At 50.5% G+C, this 17582-nt stretch overlaps 1 long non-coding RNA gene across 3 annotated transcripts in view; it reads left to right on the top strand.

Annotated features, from left to right (window-relative positions):
- Nucleotides 1–17582, top strand: part of LOC149859099 (uncharacterized) — a 128566-nt gene that overhangs the window by 28788 nt on the left and 82196 nt on the right. For 2 of the 3 annotated variants that reach the window (XR_016443769.1, XR_016443768.1), the window contains exon 1: nt 16652–17292. The exons of the other annotated variant lie outside the window; for it this stretch is intronic. This is a non-coding gene — a long non-coding RNA (uncharacterized LOC149859099). Of the gene's footprint in view, nt 1–16651; nt 17293–17582 lie in introns of those variants that run through there. 3 annotated transcript variants of the gene reach the window in all.

Here is a 17582-nt window from a genome sequence, read left to right as displayed (position 1 = left end):
TGTCTTCTTAAGTTGGTGTTTAAATGCCCTTCCTGCCCTGGACAGGTGCCCTGCAAAGTCCCCTTTGTGCAAGGTGATGTGAAAGTCTTGCAGGCTCTTGGGCAAAGAGGCCCTGTTGGGACACTGAAGTGCATAAAGTGGTTTTTGAGGTTGAAGAGAAGGATTTGCAAACCTGGAAACTGTGAAGCGGCCAGTGGTTTACTACCGGTTTGGTGCAGGCTTTCCCTTCCCCGGGACAGGCAGAGAGGAGAAAAAATAATCACAGGCCTCCAGGAATGTTTTTAGGTTCAATTGCTATTTCTTGGACATTGGCAGGTCAGTGAGACCCTAGCAAGGCAAAGCTTGGTGGTTTTGCTGGTCCAAACGCTCTCAGCCGTTACTCAGCCCATCTCACGGTACTCTACGCCTAGCCTTGGCAGGCTATCTCATGGGATGTCTCCCAGGAGCCCACCACTGCCCACGTGCACCTTCCCAAATGACACCCGCTTTTCCCTTTAAATGAAACTCAACTTGGGCAAAGGCCTTGCCCCGCGTCCTTCTTGCCAGATCTGATGGTTTTGGAGGTTTCATGCTCCAAGGCCTAATTTTGTCTTCTGGTTTAAAGCTCAGGAGAAGCAATATCAAATGCTTTGCAGGAGTTTTAGGAACAGGCCCGGAAGGTATCAAACCAGCTCGCTTGGTTCGGACCACCTCCCGCGCGTGGGCTCTCCTTTCTCCCCCTTGTCTTTTTGCTTTACTTTTGTTGCAAAACAGAACGAGGCGCAATCCGGGCTTTCAAAGCTCGGCTCCCTTCCTGCCCAGCTGAGCTGTAAGCATCAGGTGCACGCCGCGTCCAAAGCTGTCATATCAAGCAATGCACCGAGATTTTTTTTTTTCCTCCCCCTACCTCCCTTCGTCTTCAGAGCTACAATGATTAGGGTAATGAAAAACTCTGAGGTCCCTCTTCCCGCTCTGAATAGGTGCTTTGTCTTTGCAAAGAAATGACTTGAAACCTATCCGGGCAAAGGCGATTGTTATCTGAAGGCTCCTGAACTGTTTGGATCCTGACTTTGTTAGAGATCTTGTAATTTAAACTTCAACCTGCTTATTAGAAATTTGAGATAATAGTTTAATAATAAAAAAGCAGAAGTCTTTTTTTTTTTCTCCCCGTGTTCCCTCTGTTCTCATCCTCCTTTTTCTCTCAGCTACTTCGGATGCTCAATCATTCGATACTCTTTTTTTCCTCTCCCCCTCCTCGCTCTGCTTTTTTTATTATTGGGGTTGGTTTTTTTTTTAGATCACCAGCTGAAACGTTTCCATGTTTCTTTTGAGACTTGCCAAAGACTGTTCACTCTGGGCCTGATTTCCAGAGCCCATTGAGGTCATTGCAAATCTTTTCATGACCTTTGGATCAGGCCCATAAAGGCAGGGAAAGGGTCGGGGAGGAACATACAAATTCGGAGTCCCTCTGAGCACCCCCCTGGCTGAAAACCTGCTCGAAAGCTCATGTAAAAAGGAAATAAAAGAAAATTCTCCCAATTTCTAGAGGCGAAGACCGGCTCCCAGCCACCGTCATCCGCTCCAGTTTTTAAAAGCCAAGCAGCTTCTTCCAAGAAATTTTGCTCGGCGAACTCTCCCGACTTGCAGAGCAAGCGTGTTCGGACATGTGCCGTGCGTGTCGGCTCTCTCTGGCTGCTCGTTTTTCAAGGCGAGGCAGTGGTCAGGCACCCTGCCCCACGCTGGGTTCAACCTGAACCCCGGGTGCCCCGGGCAGGTCCGAGACCTGGAGCGGAAGGAGATGGTGGGTGGCATCTAGAGACACTGCAGGACCGCCGGGGATCTCTGCATTATGAGGGTGGGCAGCTCCCCAAAAGCCCGTTTCGCTCCGTCCCGAATCCCTGCGGCTTGCCCTGATTAACACAATCTGCAGTGCGCACGGGGGCTATCGCTGCGAGGAGGGCGGCCCCGGACGGCCTTCTCCGGCGGCTCCCAGGGAGCAAGATGCACAGAGCGGAGCGGGAGGAGGAGGAAGTGCCATCTGGGTGACCCGCGTGGGTGTGGGACCGACGCGGCGGAAGCCAGCCCAGCAGACGCATGTTGCTCTCGGAGCCGTGTGTACCTTTAAGCCGCCCCCTCAGTTGCTCCCAGCAACGAGAACCGTGTTTTGCACTTCCACGGCACCTCCCATGGGAACCTTGCAAAGCACTTTGCACATGTCAGCTGTCTTGCGCAGCGAAGGGCCCCGGAGAGGTGGCTAAGGGTTGGGCCCATTTTACAGCAGGGTGACTGGCAGCACTGATGCAATACGTGGCCAGCGTGGCAGCTGCAAAAATGGAGGAAGTCCTGGTTCTCGTGCTCGCGCTCGCGCCGCCGAATTGGAAAGGCGCTCCTGGGACCCGGCTGTTGCATGCAGCTGTGGCAGATTATCTCGCGCCGAGGGCCGTAGTTTCTCAGATTGGAGGGGTCATCCAAGCCATGGCGGCCTTAGGGGAGGGCAAACCTGGCAGCCCGTGCTTTAGGGGGCCCCAAAATTTTGCAAGAAGTGTCTCACTTGCTTATAGGTCATCAAAATTAGGCCCCTTAGGGGCCCCCAAATGTCTCTCTTGCCCGGTGCCCCAACAACCCAAAGGCCTCCGCTGATTCAAGCATTGCAATCCTCCGAGATTTGCATTTCGGGCTCTTGTAACCCTGCCGGCTGAGTGATCTGAGAAACGAGTGGTCGTCCGTAGGGATTTTCATAGAGAAGGGTGGAATTTGGGTTGGGTTGTCCATATTCAACCAGGTCTTGCCTTGCCTGCGCGGGGGCTCCCAGGAAGCCGTGCTGCCATCGTAGCCAAACCATTTCTGCTATTGCACGAGACATTTCTGTTTGCTTCTGCTTTTTAATCTGCCCTCCTCTTGAATGAATGTGCAGCAGAAATGCCACGTGCTAACAAGGTGCAGAAAGACATGCTGTCATGAAAACAGAGATGATTTTCTTTTATTGAGGCTGCTGGACACCGATGGGTCCAGTGCCTCTGCCTGTGGATAGTAAAGCCTTTGTTTGAGCTGTGGAGTCATGGAAGGGCACTGCTGACCGCATCACGTAGCTCGCTGGCAATTGCCAGAGACCAAAATGTTGGGGTGTGGTGGAAGGAGCTGTTTAAACTCCGTGATCATTTTGGCCCCTTGTTAGTAGAGCAAATGCACCGGTCAAAACGAGCTGGCCTTTCTGGAGGCAGGGGTGCGTGAGTCAGAGCAAAGCATTTGCAGCCTCCCAAGCTTGAGACCCCACCAGGCAACAAAACACCGTCAGGAAATGGGGGAAATTACTGAACACCGAGCCCTGTGCTGCGGTGGCCAGACTGCTACCATCCTCGAAAACAGGCAATTTTACCACACCTCTAACTCTCCCGTGAAATATGAACTTCCATTTCTACCTAGGAGAACTTTCACAGTCTTTTCTCCTATGCCTGATGAAGGGTCTTTGGGCCTGAAAGCTTGCAATTAAAGAATTTTTTTTTGCAAAAATCTCGTTGGTCTAATAAAAGATATCACCTTTACCATGAGCTCTTTTGCACGTAAAGCTGGCACGGCTACCCTTGCACTGCACGATGGGCGCCACCGTCGTGGCCGGAGAGAGTCGATTCTGAGAGTCTTTGCTTGCACACAGCTTGAAAGGTGCAGGCAGGCCCCTGCCGGATGCCAGGAGAGCCCACGAGTTAATTGCTTGTCTGCTGTAGCCGGCATAACGAAGCCTTCGCATGTTTTTCCAGTAGGACAACCCAGGGATGGCTGTAAACCGATGGCACAAATGCCTCTTTTGTATCGAGGATTTGCTGCCCGTGCGTGTTTTTTTCAGAGCTGCTTTTGACAATGATGCACTTCGGCTCCAGAGAGCCCCGGGGACTTGAGGCAGCGATGGGAGAGGAAGCTGGACTCTTGCTCTGCCTCCTGCTGCGCATCGTCACTGATTTGCGCTCCAGACCCGCAGCGCTACTTCCCCAGGGATCATCAGCATGTTTTAATAATGAAAAGCCAGGCTAGCATTACATCATGCTTGAGCAAATATTAAATACCTAAGAGAGAATTAGTGCATGGGCTGCCTTGGTGCTACGAGCTGCTGAATGCTTAGGTTACTGGCTGTACGGAGGCTGCATCTTCCCAGCCCAAAAGGTATTTTTGAGCACAGTAGGATCCCACTGGGTCCCTGGCACATCCATGTGGCTTGGTGAGACCAAACCCCCAAGGATTTTACCTCCTTTCCTTGCTGTAAAACAACAACAGAGCCGCGTCTCCACAGGAAGTAAATCTATCCCATGCTCCTTATCTTACAGTGAAAAGGCCACATAGCTAGCCGTTAGACTGCAACTTTGCAAGGCGGTACAGCCTTCGGGACTGAAGGGCTGCCCTCTCAGGGTCTGAAGACGGCAGATTTGGGGTTTTCTGTCCGATTGCTTGTTTTTTTGGTGTGTGTGGTTATTTTATTGTTTTGCTGGTGAAAATAAACTGGCTGGAAAGCCCAGAGCTGATAGGCCTTGAGAAGGAAGCTGGGAGAGTGACTGGTCTACGCACCTGTTGGGGGCAAGATCGATAGCTTTGTTCTGCGTTGGCGAAGTGCCCGGTGCACGGGGTTTTGGGGTCCTAGGTGCTGCATTGCTAGAAGCATAAATAGCAGTGAACTTAAAACAGTAGCTCTGCCCATCAGAATGAATGGGTTTCTAACTGGCGGCTTACTTCTTGGGCTAACTCTCTACAACAGCTGCTCTCCATACCAGGTTAGCAGGTAAGAGAGGACCGACATGCTTTGTGGAGCTAGCCCAGGGCTTTGCTATGTTCTGGTGCCCCATTTGCAAGGCTACTAGGATTTGTCTTCTTAGCGGCAGCGACAGAGAAGCAATTCTCGTGTGGACCAGAGGATACTCGAACCGAGTTATGCAGATTAACACCAGCTGCATTTTTGGCCTATTGCTGAATTATTGCATTTCTTGTGGTGAAGGCAGATACCTGAAGGACCTCGCCTGCACTTTTCCAGCATGAGAAGTTGTAATTATAATGAAAAGGGAGCCTTTTCTAAAGCAAGGTGCTGCCAAGCTGGAGTCTTAATTAAGGTGATGGTTTTGCAGAGTACGCTTGTCATCGTTTCGCAAGCCTGATCTCGAAAGAGAGCCTCCCAGATACCATTTTAATGTTCCTTTTCCCAGTCTTATTGCACGGTAATGCTCAGCGATTTAATGGGGCTGTGTGTATAGCTCGGCACCCCACATCATAGGATTGAGAGCTTCAAATATGGGTGACGGGTTCAGTTTGATTTGAAGTGTCCCTGTGTTTTCCTATGGGCTTCCCCGGTGCATGCAGGCGCTCTCGGTTCGTATTTGGCTCCGGTGCTTGATGCCTCTTCCATGCCATCGCTCAGCTCCTGTAGTGAGCAGGAGGCGAGGAACTTCTGAGTTTTTATCTAGTGCAAATAGCTCCTGGCAAATAAACTCAACAAAGCATCGACACCAAGGCCACTTTTCTATGCTGTTTCCTGCTTTGCCTACCAGCCAAAGCAAGAGAAAAACCCGGAAGTTCAAGTCCGAATAGATACTTGTTGATAGAGGAGACAAGGTCCCTTTTGGTGGAAGAGTATTCACTTTGGAACATATTTATGGCATGGAGGTAAGCTGAGGCCCCAAAGGCTTGTCAATGGGGGCATGCCGGGCTGTTGTACTGTCTGCAGCTCTGCTCATAATCTCCCCGTGCCAGTTGGCATGAGCTACTGGGACTGGGAGAACTGCATTAAAGACACGGTAGGAGGTGATGATGTGTGCTTGAAATTCGGGGTGTGCTTTGTTCAATGCAGGAGATAAATAGCCATGCACTGGCACCTCATCTGAATTGGCTGTGCTCCTGATGGGGAATGCAGTCCAACCTTTTTTGGGACCTTCGACGTCTACATAGGGCATTTAAGGGTGAATATGACTGACCAGTAAGTGCTTGTGACCAACAAAAGCACTTCTACAGCGAACCGCGTGAGTTTCTACAGCAGCGGTTCTCAGCCAGGATGCCGCAGCACCCCGGGGTGTCTCGAGATCCTTTGAAGGGTGCCGCGGGGTGCCACACCATGCCAGCACTGCGAAGCATGCAAACACAATGTGCAAGTTAAACCCGGAGGTATCAAACCCCTGGTTTTAAAACCATTGACCCTCCGTGGACTTTCTGAGTACTTTGCAGCAGCAGAATTGCTCTTGTATTTTTCTGTAGTCAAGAAACGAATGAAAAACGGCGTTTTCTGGTGGGCGCCTTGGGTCTAGAAAGGTTGGGGCTGCTGTTCTACACCTGGAGTTGGAGAGCCATGCTTAGTAAAAAGGCACCTGCACCTACACATTAATTACCGGGCAATACTAATCTCCTGCCTCGCCGTCTAGCAGTGGTGTTTGGGATAAGGGACCTTACGACAACCTCCCATGGTTTGACCGCATCTTTGCTTTTTTAGGAAAATCCAACAGTGGACAAAAATAGCGGTTGCCTGCTGTCTACGTTGCACTTGGGGAATAGTGTCTCCTTCCCTTTGGCCTGCAGTATATGCATCCACGAGGCCCGCACCTATGTGAGGATTAAGCCAATCTTCTGGGGGGTGTTTTTCTGCACCAAGCCCCGCTTTTTCATGCAAAGTGTTCCTGTTTTTGGCTACAAACTAGGAAAGCCTTGCAGTTACGGCCTCAAGCTCTGGCATGCAGGCAGTGGTTTCTTTCCGAAGCATTGGTCGGCGCTGGGGAGTTTATGGGAGCCGGTCCTGTTCACTCCTTTTCTTGGAGAGAACGACACGGTGCCCTGTCCTCCTCCGCTTTCCGCAGTAAAATCTCTGCTAACCCCTCTGTCTGCCGACGTCTTAGCGAGGTGTGGACTGGTGCCAAAACCTCCTAGCGGGAATTTTCATGGACCTCGAAGGCAAAGACATCCGAAGCGCAAAAGACGGCAATCGTCTCATCAGAGGACTGCGATCTCCCGGCTCTGCGGCCAGATTTAACGCCGTGGATTTTGCAGACAGCTACCTTTGTGGTTTGCTTTGCTTCCCTTCCTTTTGCTTGGGAAGCTCCCCACTTGAGAGCGAGATCGGATTAGGCACGGGGGCTTTGGCCGCGTAGCAAAGAGCAGCCCTGATTCTGCGCACTCGGACAGGCTAACTGGAGCCAGCGGAGACTTCCAGTTGCTCAGGGGCCAGCTGCTGCCTTTGCAGGGCCCTCAGCATCACCTCGGATCACCGAGTTTCTTGCTAACGGCTTGGACGAAACCACGGGGCGCGCAGACCCTTTCGTCGCCTTCTCCCGCGAGCGGTCGCTCGGACACGCCGCCACTCTGCTTCCTTTGTGCAGCCTCCGGCGAGTGCTTTCAGCCTGGCACGGCCGTGGAGCTAAGCCTGTGATAGGTCCCTCTTAATTAAATTTGAAAACTGCTTGGATAAGAGGGCTTTCCGAGCGAGTCAGGCGATGGGCCATGGGCCTGAACAACTGTCGCAGACTAGCACTACCACCCACAGTCCTGATCCCCATGACATGTGTACAGATTATGGAGAAATCCCTCAGCAATGAGGTTGCTTTAACTCCTTAGCGCTCTTGGGTTTCTGAAGGGAGCTGGGAAAGGTCCTTTTAGCTACCCCCAGCCAGAGACGGCATAGCAAGAAAGCATCATGGGTTTCCTCCATTTCATGAGGTGGCACCAAATGGCTTGCATGGGAAACCAGGCGGAGGATTTTAAGCCGCATACTTCACGTGCTTGTAACGTGCAGGCCGGGTCCTGGTGCCGCACCGACCCGTACGGGGCAGCATGAAACCTGCCCTAAAGATAGCACCCACGGGACATAAATGTTTTCCAAGCATTGATCTGCAGGATAGCCATGTGGTTGGAGTGGGACAGAACTTGCTTGTGGACAGTGGTTAAGTGGTTTGCAACACAGGTAGGAGTGTGCAAAGAGGGTAAGGAACATAGTTTTGTGAGATCTTTAGGTCTGGTGGAGGGGCAGCCCTGCATTTTCTTGTGTAACGGGCCAGGCTGTTCCATTTTCCTCTGGAAATCCCTTATTTTAGCCACATCCAGCCTGAGGTCGAGTGGGTCCATCCCCAGCCGGAGTCAAATTCATTAGTGTCCTCAGTGGAGCTGTAAAGTGCCTTTATGGGTTCACTTCAAAGGTGCATGAGACCCACTCCCGTATTAGCCTCTTTTCCCTCATCCGAGGTCCCTCCACCGGGCTCAGACCTCCCGCAGCAGCTCCCGAAAGCATCCATCACTTCCCCTTGCTCGCTGAACCCTGTGCAGACAGGCCAGTATGAAATGCTCTTGGGCAGCTGAACCGGGTGACACCCACGTGTTGCTGGCTGCTGGTTTGGGGGGGCCAGAAGGATGAAGTCAAACCCTCTTGACCCAGCCATCTTTGGGGTTGAACTTGGGGGTCTTTTAGGGACCCCAACCCACCTTACATTTGGATTGCCCGGTCATCCCTTGGATCCTCTTTATGAACTGATCTCAGGGGGGCCTGAATTCGTGGTGGTCATAAAACTGTGTTGGTTTGCACTACCAGCTCGGAGGCGGCCAGCCGATCAGAGCACCCAGTTGGCACCGAAGCACTTGGGTCTCCTTCTTCCCAATTCCTTTCCTCTGTGGTCCACCTGGACACTAATCACCTCTGTGGCTGCCCTTGTAATCCCGCGTTAACTACAGAACCCTTTATTTGCATTTTAGTACCCAGCTGAAATCAGGGCCCCGTTGGGTCAAGCTCATGTTTTGAGACGGTGCTTGCTTCCCACCCACAGTGTTTGGCTAATGCTAGTCGAGTGAATGTATCAAATGGAGGAAAAATAGCCTGTAGTGCAGAAAAGCCTGTTTTTTTCTTCTCTTTTATTAAACATTAGGATCTGTAAAACATGGGGCAGGATTTGATACGCAGGCTATTCTAATAGCATAGCACGTGGGCTTCAGGCTCGCCGTGTCTGTAGGACGGCATCTTTAGGGATCGCTCAGTGCGGACCCATTCACCGTTGAATCGTGACCGGCGTTTCACAAGAGCTCTCGCACCTGGGTGCCAACCAGGCCTGATCCTGCTTGCAGGGAAGGGGGGTGTTGATTGGAGATGGTGTAGCCGTGCCCTACCCTGCTCCTGCCCATAACTTGGTTAGCAGCCCACGTGGCTTCCCGTTTCATCGCACCTCTTGTTTTTAACAAGCTTTAGGCGCGTGGGCATTCGTCGCAGGGGAAAAGGAGGGGTGATGAAGGAGCATTAAAAAGCAGCCACGCAGCTCATCGAACCAAAAAGAAATCACCTTCCAGCTTGCAGGTTGCTTTTCTGTTTGGATGGAGTTGGTTCTGCCTCCCCAGGACCCGTGCCGTCATAAGCCAAAACCAACAACCATCTCCAGTTTCAGGAGATTTAAAGCGGGGGTTAGCGGAGTCTTCTTGAGGACTGACAGATGACACAGGTGGCTCTGTGAGCAGCCAATGCTACACGGGCTTTTTGATGCTATTAATCATCTCGACAGGTCCGCTGCATGGCAAATTGCTGAAGGTGGGTCTCCTATTTAGGAGGTCACGGGTTCAGATCTCCAAGGAGGCTTGTATGAGCCCGGCTTGCAGCCAGCCTTGCTTTGCACCGGGGGACTTGCCATGTGGGATCAAAATGACCGGTGACATTTTTTGTCTTCTAGCATAGCTCCCTGTGTTGCCCTCCCAGTTGAGACCCATCGTGGGGACCTAGTAGAAAATGTTGGGTTATTTTCTTGAAAGCGGCCAAGCTGCATAGAAGCCAGGGTTTTACTGGGAGAGTTTGGCAACTTGGTTTTGCTGGTTTTGCTGGTTTTTCAAGTCTTATGTCAAGTCCTACCTTGACCTAAGCCAACAACAACAATCAGCATGGAGAAACATGCCATGCTCCCAACTTCTCTTTTTTTTTGGTCCCTTCTTTTTCTTTTTCCTCCAGTTACTTCTGGCATTGTCTAAACAAAAAAACCCCCCAGATTCAGAAATTTGGCAGTCTGAATATGAAGGGAGTCTCATCCCCCTCCTCACCTCCCCTGCTGTTCGGGTGGCCGAAAGCACGGGGAAATACCTCCTGAATGCAACTAAAATGAGTCTTCTTTTGCCTCTTTGCTCTAATAACATTAAGCGTGAAGAACCCTTTAGGAATTTAGGAACATAACTTGTGATTCCCTAATAATGAACCGAGGGCCTATCATATGACATTGTTTAACCAATAAATCATGTGTCAGATACGGTTATTTTGCTTCTACAATTATAGAGCTAAAATGCCAGGGCTGGGGCTGTTGGGGTTCATGTGCTGCTGTTGTCCCTTATGTAGTTCCTCTGGACTGGTGATAACCCATTTCCACTGAAACAGGGAAATGAGTGAAGAGAAGGGAGGGTTATAAAGGGGGCAGATAGGAACCACTGCTCTATAGGGTATGTTCGAGATTGAAAAGATCCTTTCCTGCCCGCTTTTCGCACAAGTTTAATGACTTTCCTGGAAATTTTTTGGAGACTGGGAAAGCGAGAATTAATCTCATGGCTGATAAGTAGCTCTTTCCAAAGGCACCTCTGCTCTTTTTGATCGGTGCAATCGTTTCCTGTCACTTTTGCAGATTGAGGCATGGCAGGGGAGGCTTGCTTTGGCAGCAGACAAGGGACATCCGAGTCCTCGCAATAACGCCGTCGCGTCCAGCAAATATCGCTGCATGGTAATAGCCACCCTCCGAGCGGCAATTGTCCGGGCTGCCTTTCTTCACGTCAGGGCTCAAGCATTTGCCGCTGTGTCTCGTCTGCATCCTGCTTGAGTCGCATCTGCCCCCTCGTCTCCTCCTCCACGGCACCTCGCTGCCGTGCTGCATCATGCCCCCCTCGCCCACGCCGCAAGCTGTGCTCTTCTCCATCCCCAATCAGCCTTTTATACACTCCTGCTAGAAACGTATCTTCTGTGATTATCTCCTCCACCTCACCGGAGCAATCCTATTCCGGGACCCGCGTATACCTGAGCAGTCCTCCCTGACCTGTCGCAAATGCCTGGCTGGATTAGGATGCTGAGCAGGGGAGTGCACATCAAGGGCATGGGTTGTGTCTGGGGAAGAGTTGTTACTAAATAGTAAAGCCCTCAGATCAAGGCACGTGGGCAGCGCTGCATGCTTATTCCACTCATGGAGACTTTCAGGACGTCCAGGGACAGGTAGTGGTGTCGCCACTTAAAAATGCGGGTCCGAGCGAACCGACTCTTGCATGCCTAAAGACAGGCATCTAAATGGGCGTCCGTATTTTGAGAGATGCCGACCACCTGAATTGCCCTTGATGTTGTTAGACGACACAAGATGCTCACCCTCCCTGAAAACCAGGGTACCTAACTATAAGCTACCCTAAGCAGGTGCCTAGTAGAAGACCCATGGAAATCATTGGGCTGAACTTGATTTTTATTAGCTTTGGGGCTGACCCACGGATGTAGAAATCTTGGCCTCGGTTCTGCAAAACTAGCTGATTCAGAGCTCATCGCTTTTGTTTCTTTTCCATTTTTTCCTTCTCTTTTCCCCGCTTCCCTGCCCATCTCAGGCTGGCTGGCTTAGCGCTCTGGGAAAATATGCAAAACCTTCCCGAGAGAACGTCGTGGCGTGGCCGCAACTTGTTAAATACGGCACTTAGAATATTTCTCTCATTAACTTGGAAATGATGTTTCTTCTTAAATTACAGCTTAGGGTTGTTTTGCTAATTAAGCTGCCAGTTTCAACAAAACTGCTTCGGACGGTTCTGCGAGCGGGAGCCTTCTTCGGCGGCGGTGCCTGGTGCAGCCACAACTATTTTTCTTTTTTGCAGGAGAGAAGAGAAGAGGTCCCAGAAACCGGGGCCCGATCAGATTTGGCAGTGGCGGCTGCTGGATGCACGGGGGGTGGAGGCAGTAGGTTGCCTCTAGACAAATGATAATGTCTATACTCGCAGAGGCTCTCCAAGTGATTTGCCCCTATGGATGCCTCACGTCTCACCCTCGTGCTTTCTGGAGGAGCATGGAAATACTTTCACTGCCTGCAGAGAGGGGCAAAGCCTCAGGTTTGCAGAAGCACTTGCTGGACTTTGGAGCCCAACTTGCATTGAAATAAAAGCGGCTTCTGGCAATCTCAAGCTAAGAAGCTTATGCAAGATTTATGCGTCGAGCCACTGCGAGACCCCAGAACGGGGCCCGGGGGTGCGAAGCGTTAACCCTGGGTGGGAACGCACGCTCAGACCGGAGCTCTGACTTGTGTCGAAGGCTGGGCTGGTGGCATCCACCTTCTCCAGGACCGTAGCTTTGCCCCACTTATATCAGGACGAGTGTGTGCAAGGGTGCTCCGGCCTCTCCGTAGTACGTCTGCTGCCTCTTCGCCCTGTGCTAGTGACCTATTGTATATCGAGCACCTGAGTTTGGCCTAATGGAAGGATTTGCATTCAACTGTTATCGCTCATTTTTGTTCAATCCCACTAACTATCTGCTGCCGTTCCTCCAGCGCCCGTGAGCAGAAGCTGTCCCAGCACCTGCAGCCAGGGGAGAGTCTCCTGCCCGCCTTGCAGAAGATGTCCAGGGCTGCTACAGTCCAGGCGGTCTAGCTCGGCCAGCTGGCACCTTTCCCCAGGAGGCTCGGCACGTCGTCTCTGATCAGCTTCCAGCGTCGCTGGCCTGTGCTTGAAGCCTGGAGTCATATTCAGAGGCGATACGCAAGGTCGTATCAGATCAATTCCTCCTGGAGCTCGACTTGCACGTTCTGGTGTACAAGGGAGCCCGTGTCCCATCCCCACGCAGATGACCTAGGAGCAGATGCAAGGGGAAGTGGGTGCAAGGGCGCACTTTCATTTCAGCCTCTCTCCCATTATCCACCGGTGATTTGCTGGTAGGAACTGCCCCAAGTTTTGCTCTGTTGCCGTGTCAGGCCAGCCCCGGCAGGTTCAGAGTCGAGGCCCCAATAAGGCTGGTGCCAGGCATGTATGAGAAAGGGCTTGCAGGTCTGGGGTGTGAAAGGGTGGCTCAAAAGCAAGCAGGGATCCCATGAGATCAGGGTCCTGCCCTCTGTTTCTGCCCCGGGCTTGGTGGGAAGGGGCCTGCAGCTGATGTGCACGCTCCCCGTCAGTGTTGCACCCCCAGCGCCGCTCTCCAGCCAGGCGTGCGATGGTGAGATTCCTTTCGAGCCAAGCCTGGGTGCAGCCCCCTGAAGATCATCTGCCTTTACAAGATCTCATCAGCCGCTGACATCACCAGCCACAGACTGAAGAAAGAAATCTTTATTTGCATTTAATTGGAAGGCACCCCTCCGTTCCCTCTCCCCACGCCCTTTTGGTTTTGGAGCCTGTCTCCTCCGAGTCCTTCCGGGCCCGGCAGCTCTGCGGGCAGGGAGGATCTGTGCACAGACCCGGCGGTGCCAGCGAGGCTGTCCCTCGGGCTCTTTCCTAGCTGTGGTTTTTCGTGATTTTTTTTCTTTCCTTCTCGGGGGGGGGAGAGCCTCCGAAGCTCCCCAGACGGGCGCAGCGAGGGAGCCCTCTCGGGTTTCTGCCTGAACAAAACGCCTCGTTGTGCTCCCCCGATGATTAGGTGTCCTTGGATCTCGAATGGGTGTTGTCTGTCAAGTCGGAGATTGCGGTTCAGAGCAAGGACAGACTTATGTACACATTGTCATGGCAACGTTTAGGTAAAAGCTGCTGCAAAGCGCTGAGCTTCCTATTATGGGCTGCTGCCTTTTTTTTTCCCCCCCAACACTAGCCTGAGGTGCTGGGAGCACCTGAGCTGGTTTAATTGGCTTTTGTGCATGTGTGTTTTTCAAATCTCAAACCTTGTATTTCTTCTGTCTCTTTTTTTTTTTTGGCTTAGTTTGGTTGCAGATATGCAAGGCTGGCCGCAGCGGGGTGGGTGTCTCAACTCCAGTTTGCAGGAGTTGACATAGGGTCCTTTAAAAGCACTTTGGGCCCAATCCAGGGCAACCCCTAGGAGTTTTTCCATTGACTTCAACCATCCCTGTGTCCTCTCATAAGCCAGTGCTGGCAGAGCTGCTTGGAAAACAGCGGGGAAATGACTGGTGAGAACCGAGATTTCCAGTTAGTGGTTTCTGCAAGGTGCTTCACCTCTTCCCGATACCCATGGGGTGGCTCGAATGAGTGAGGACTTCAGGGCTGGTTTGAGTCAATGCTTGTCTTTAGGAGAAGTGTCGGTGAGGCCAAGGCTGACTGAGCTGTATGATGCACAGAGATGTCTGATATGTGCTAAGCAGCGTGCACGCTCATAAGAAGGGACCATCCCTGTCCCCCCAAGACTTTATATTGGAAGCAGACAACACCCTCCGTCTGACAGCTCAGTCCCAGTGGGCTAGGAAAACCCCATGTACAGAGACTTAATGGCTGCATGTGTCATACAATGGCTGTAATGAGTGTGGCATCCATTCTTAGCAAGGTGATTTTGAGTATTTAAAGAGCATTGCAGAGTACTGCATCAGCTCTCACGAATGCAGGCATTCAGACCAGGCTTGGAGCAACCTCTGTTCTGCTGGTGAAGGCATTTGCATGGTTCACGGTTATTGCAGAATACACAAATAAACTCATTAACAGGTCTTAATGAAATGAAGCACGCATATGAGACCATCCATAGATTTCAGAGACGTTAGGCCTGGAAGGGACCTCGCAAGCTCATCGGGTCCGGCCCCCCGCCCCAGGGGCAGGGAGTCAGCTGGGGTCAGATCACCCCAGCAGGATAAGCATCCAAGCATTCAATTAAAAGCTATCCATTAAAAGCATTCAATTAAAAACTATCCAGTTATGGATCAAAAACTGATTTTATTTTCCTTAGTAACATTTCAAATCCCCTCATCCTAGAATATGTATAATATGTATACCAAATCTTAGCAATGGGAAATGAAGACTAGTAAAGAGCTAATGAACTGCCAAAAAAAAAAAAAAAAGCACTGGAATTCATGCTTTTTATCCCTACTTTGCTAGCGTGAGCAAGTCACTCGAACTCCTTGTATCTCAATTTCCCTTTCTCAGAAACAGAGGTAATGTCTCCCACATCTAAGCGATGAGTGAAGAACACTTTATTAATATTTGCCCCCAACTCCATACAAATAAAACACCGCATAGGCTTCATGGAGGTGTTATTACTCTCCTTTGTGGATCAGATAAAAGTGCCACCCAAAGAGATTCTTTTAAAAGTACTAGCACATTTCCGAAGAGGAAATGACATGCTCTGTCTTGCCTTGGTGCAAAACATTTTGCTCGCTCCAGCAAGGGGCATGGCATTTTATAGATCCTTGGTGGGGCTGGGAATACAGAAGTTGCCTGAGAATGGAAAGAGAGTGTTAATAATGTGGTGTCCTCCTATAACGCACCTGGAGGACCCCTTCCAAGGAAAATGAAATGCAATCCAATAAAGCCCAGTTTTGCTATTAAGTGTTGGTGATGCATAGGGACTGGGAAAATGCCAATGAAACATGTTGGCTGGTTCCTTGGCTGCTCAGGATATCAGGACGGACCTCTTTCATCTGAATCTCTGAGCAGACTGTTGTATGGGTGGCATTTGATGGATTTTATAAGCGCCGATGGGGTTGTTTCAAGGCAGGCTGTTTTGCTAGCAATATTTCATCTCAAATCCCTGATGTCAATAATTTGTAAGCAAGGGAGCTCTGAAAACCCAACCCTAGATTCAAGGAAATGATAAGCAGCTGTATCCATCCCCAAGCTCTTTCTTCCTTTTTTATTTTTTTATTTTATGTTTTGCTTGGTAAATAAATGTTGGCCTTGCCGGTACAGTGGGTGTGGAGCATCGGCCAGTTCCCTGAAAACAGTATTAGTTCTGTGCTCAGTAGCGAAACGCTGCGGTTTGGTGAGCAAACAGGGCTGACCGTTGTAAATTCCTCCAGCCATTTTTCATTCAAAAGCAAATTCTTTATTGAGCTGTTATGCAGGAATCGATATGGGCCAACAAACACGCTGGCGAGATTACAAGGGGACTGGCCATTAGACAACGCTCTGCTTGGGACGGCAATCGTGTCAGTAGAGGGAAAGGGCCAAATCCACTGTCATGGCAATTGGTGTAATTCCAGTGATCCTATCGTGATTTATCCTATGCCTCATTCAAGGCTGGATCCACCTTTGGATAATGCAAAGGGGAAAGATATCAGGAGATACCTGCTTCCACATGACATAGGAAGTAACTATGGTATCTGCGGTTTCGTGGGGAGGCAGTGATGATTGCAGGATGGGTCTGGGGCAGATTGCAGGTAGGCTATTATCGCTTCCAGTAGGGACTTTTGTCCTCAATGAGCCATGCAGAATTATTTGGACTTTAATAGACATAAAGTCCCCTTGAAATTGGCATTTGCCCTCCAAATGCCATGCTAATGCAACATTATAAGGAGGCTCAGTATGAAACCAGCTGTGCCTAATAGGCCTAATGGGTAGAGATGGCTTGAACAGGCTTGTTTGCCCATGCATAGAAAAGATATTACAAGGCTCCTGGAAGACAAAGGCATAATGAGATCTGCTGACCAGAAACCAAAGTCAGTAAACTTCAGACTGGAAATAAAGCACTTCTAAAAAAACCCAAAAACCCAGGAGCTCACTGGATTGGTTTACCAAGAGATGAGGCAGAGGATCCATCGTTTGGACCTGGAAGTAATGCTGGCAACCCAAGTGGTGAAATGGCCTTTGTTAAGCAGGTCTGGCCGGAGGATCTTTGTCTGGCTGTAACAGCTTTGGAAAACCATCTCTCCTGAAGACTATAGGTTGATCCAGCGGGCCAAATCCTCATCTGGCATTACTCCACCAGGCTTCATTGCTATTAGGGGAGCTTTGCTGCTTTATCATCTGGTCCCATTGTCCTGGGAAGAGAGCTCGTTATATAGAGTAAAGCCATTTACAGCCTAATGACATCTCCAGTCATCTCCTGTCACTGTTTTCACTCCCTTTATTGTCTAGTGACACCATCACTTTTCCTGCCTCCTTGTTTTTAGGGATTTTTTTTCCCCCCCTGACAGTTCCTCTTTATAATTGTGAAATGTTTTTTCTTTCTGTTGCTACCTGTTGGAGCCCCGAGGCAGGGAGCTCTGAAATGCATTTGTTAGGGTTTGCCCTGGCCTGTCACACACGCACGCGCCATACCACAGAAAATGGTGCTCAGCTGCTTGGCACTGTTGCAGCTTGACTTTTGCTTTCCTGCTCCTGTTGTTTTTCTTTGCTCGCAGGACTCGTCCAAACAGCAGAGCCCCTAACGTGACATCCCATTTTTGTGCATCCTCCATCGTTTCCATGCCCAAGCACAAGCCACTCCTTTGGACTATTTTTCCTTTTTGGAGACCCATAAAGACACGCAGAGAGGTAAGGGGAAAAAATACTTATGAGTGGAGGGGCTGCACCACACATAATACAGGATTCATAATCCAGCACGATGTTTCCGTTGATCTAGCCCACCCCCACACTATGGTTATTAGCAGCCAAAGGTGGTTGCCATTCGAGGACGATCCAGCATCCGATTGCTCTTTTCATCAGAGTTCAGCATTCACCAGCGATTTTCTCCCCGTGATTATTTGCTATGGCACTGTTATTTATTCTTGTGACTCCTGGGAAAACAGTGTTCTCAGATGCCCCCATGCGGCGATTGCAAACAG

The sequence above is a fragment of the Crocodylus siamensis genome, chromosome 8 (assembly GCF_052110815.1).
Source record: "Crocodylus siamensis isolate JL-2025a chromosome 8, ASM5211081v1, whole genome shotgun sequence".
Taxonomy (NCBI): domain Eukaryota; kingdom Metazoa; phylum Chordata; order Crocodylia; family Crocodylidae; genus Crocodylus; species Crocodylus siamensis.
The sequence above is the reverse complement of the archived record's forward strand: the minus strand, read 5'-3'. Positions and strand labels throughout refer to the sequence as shown.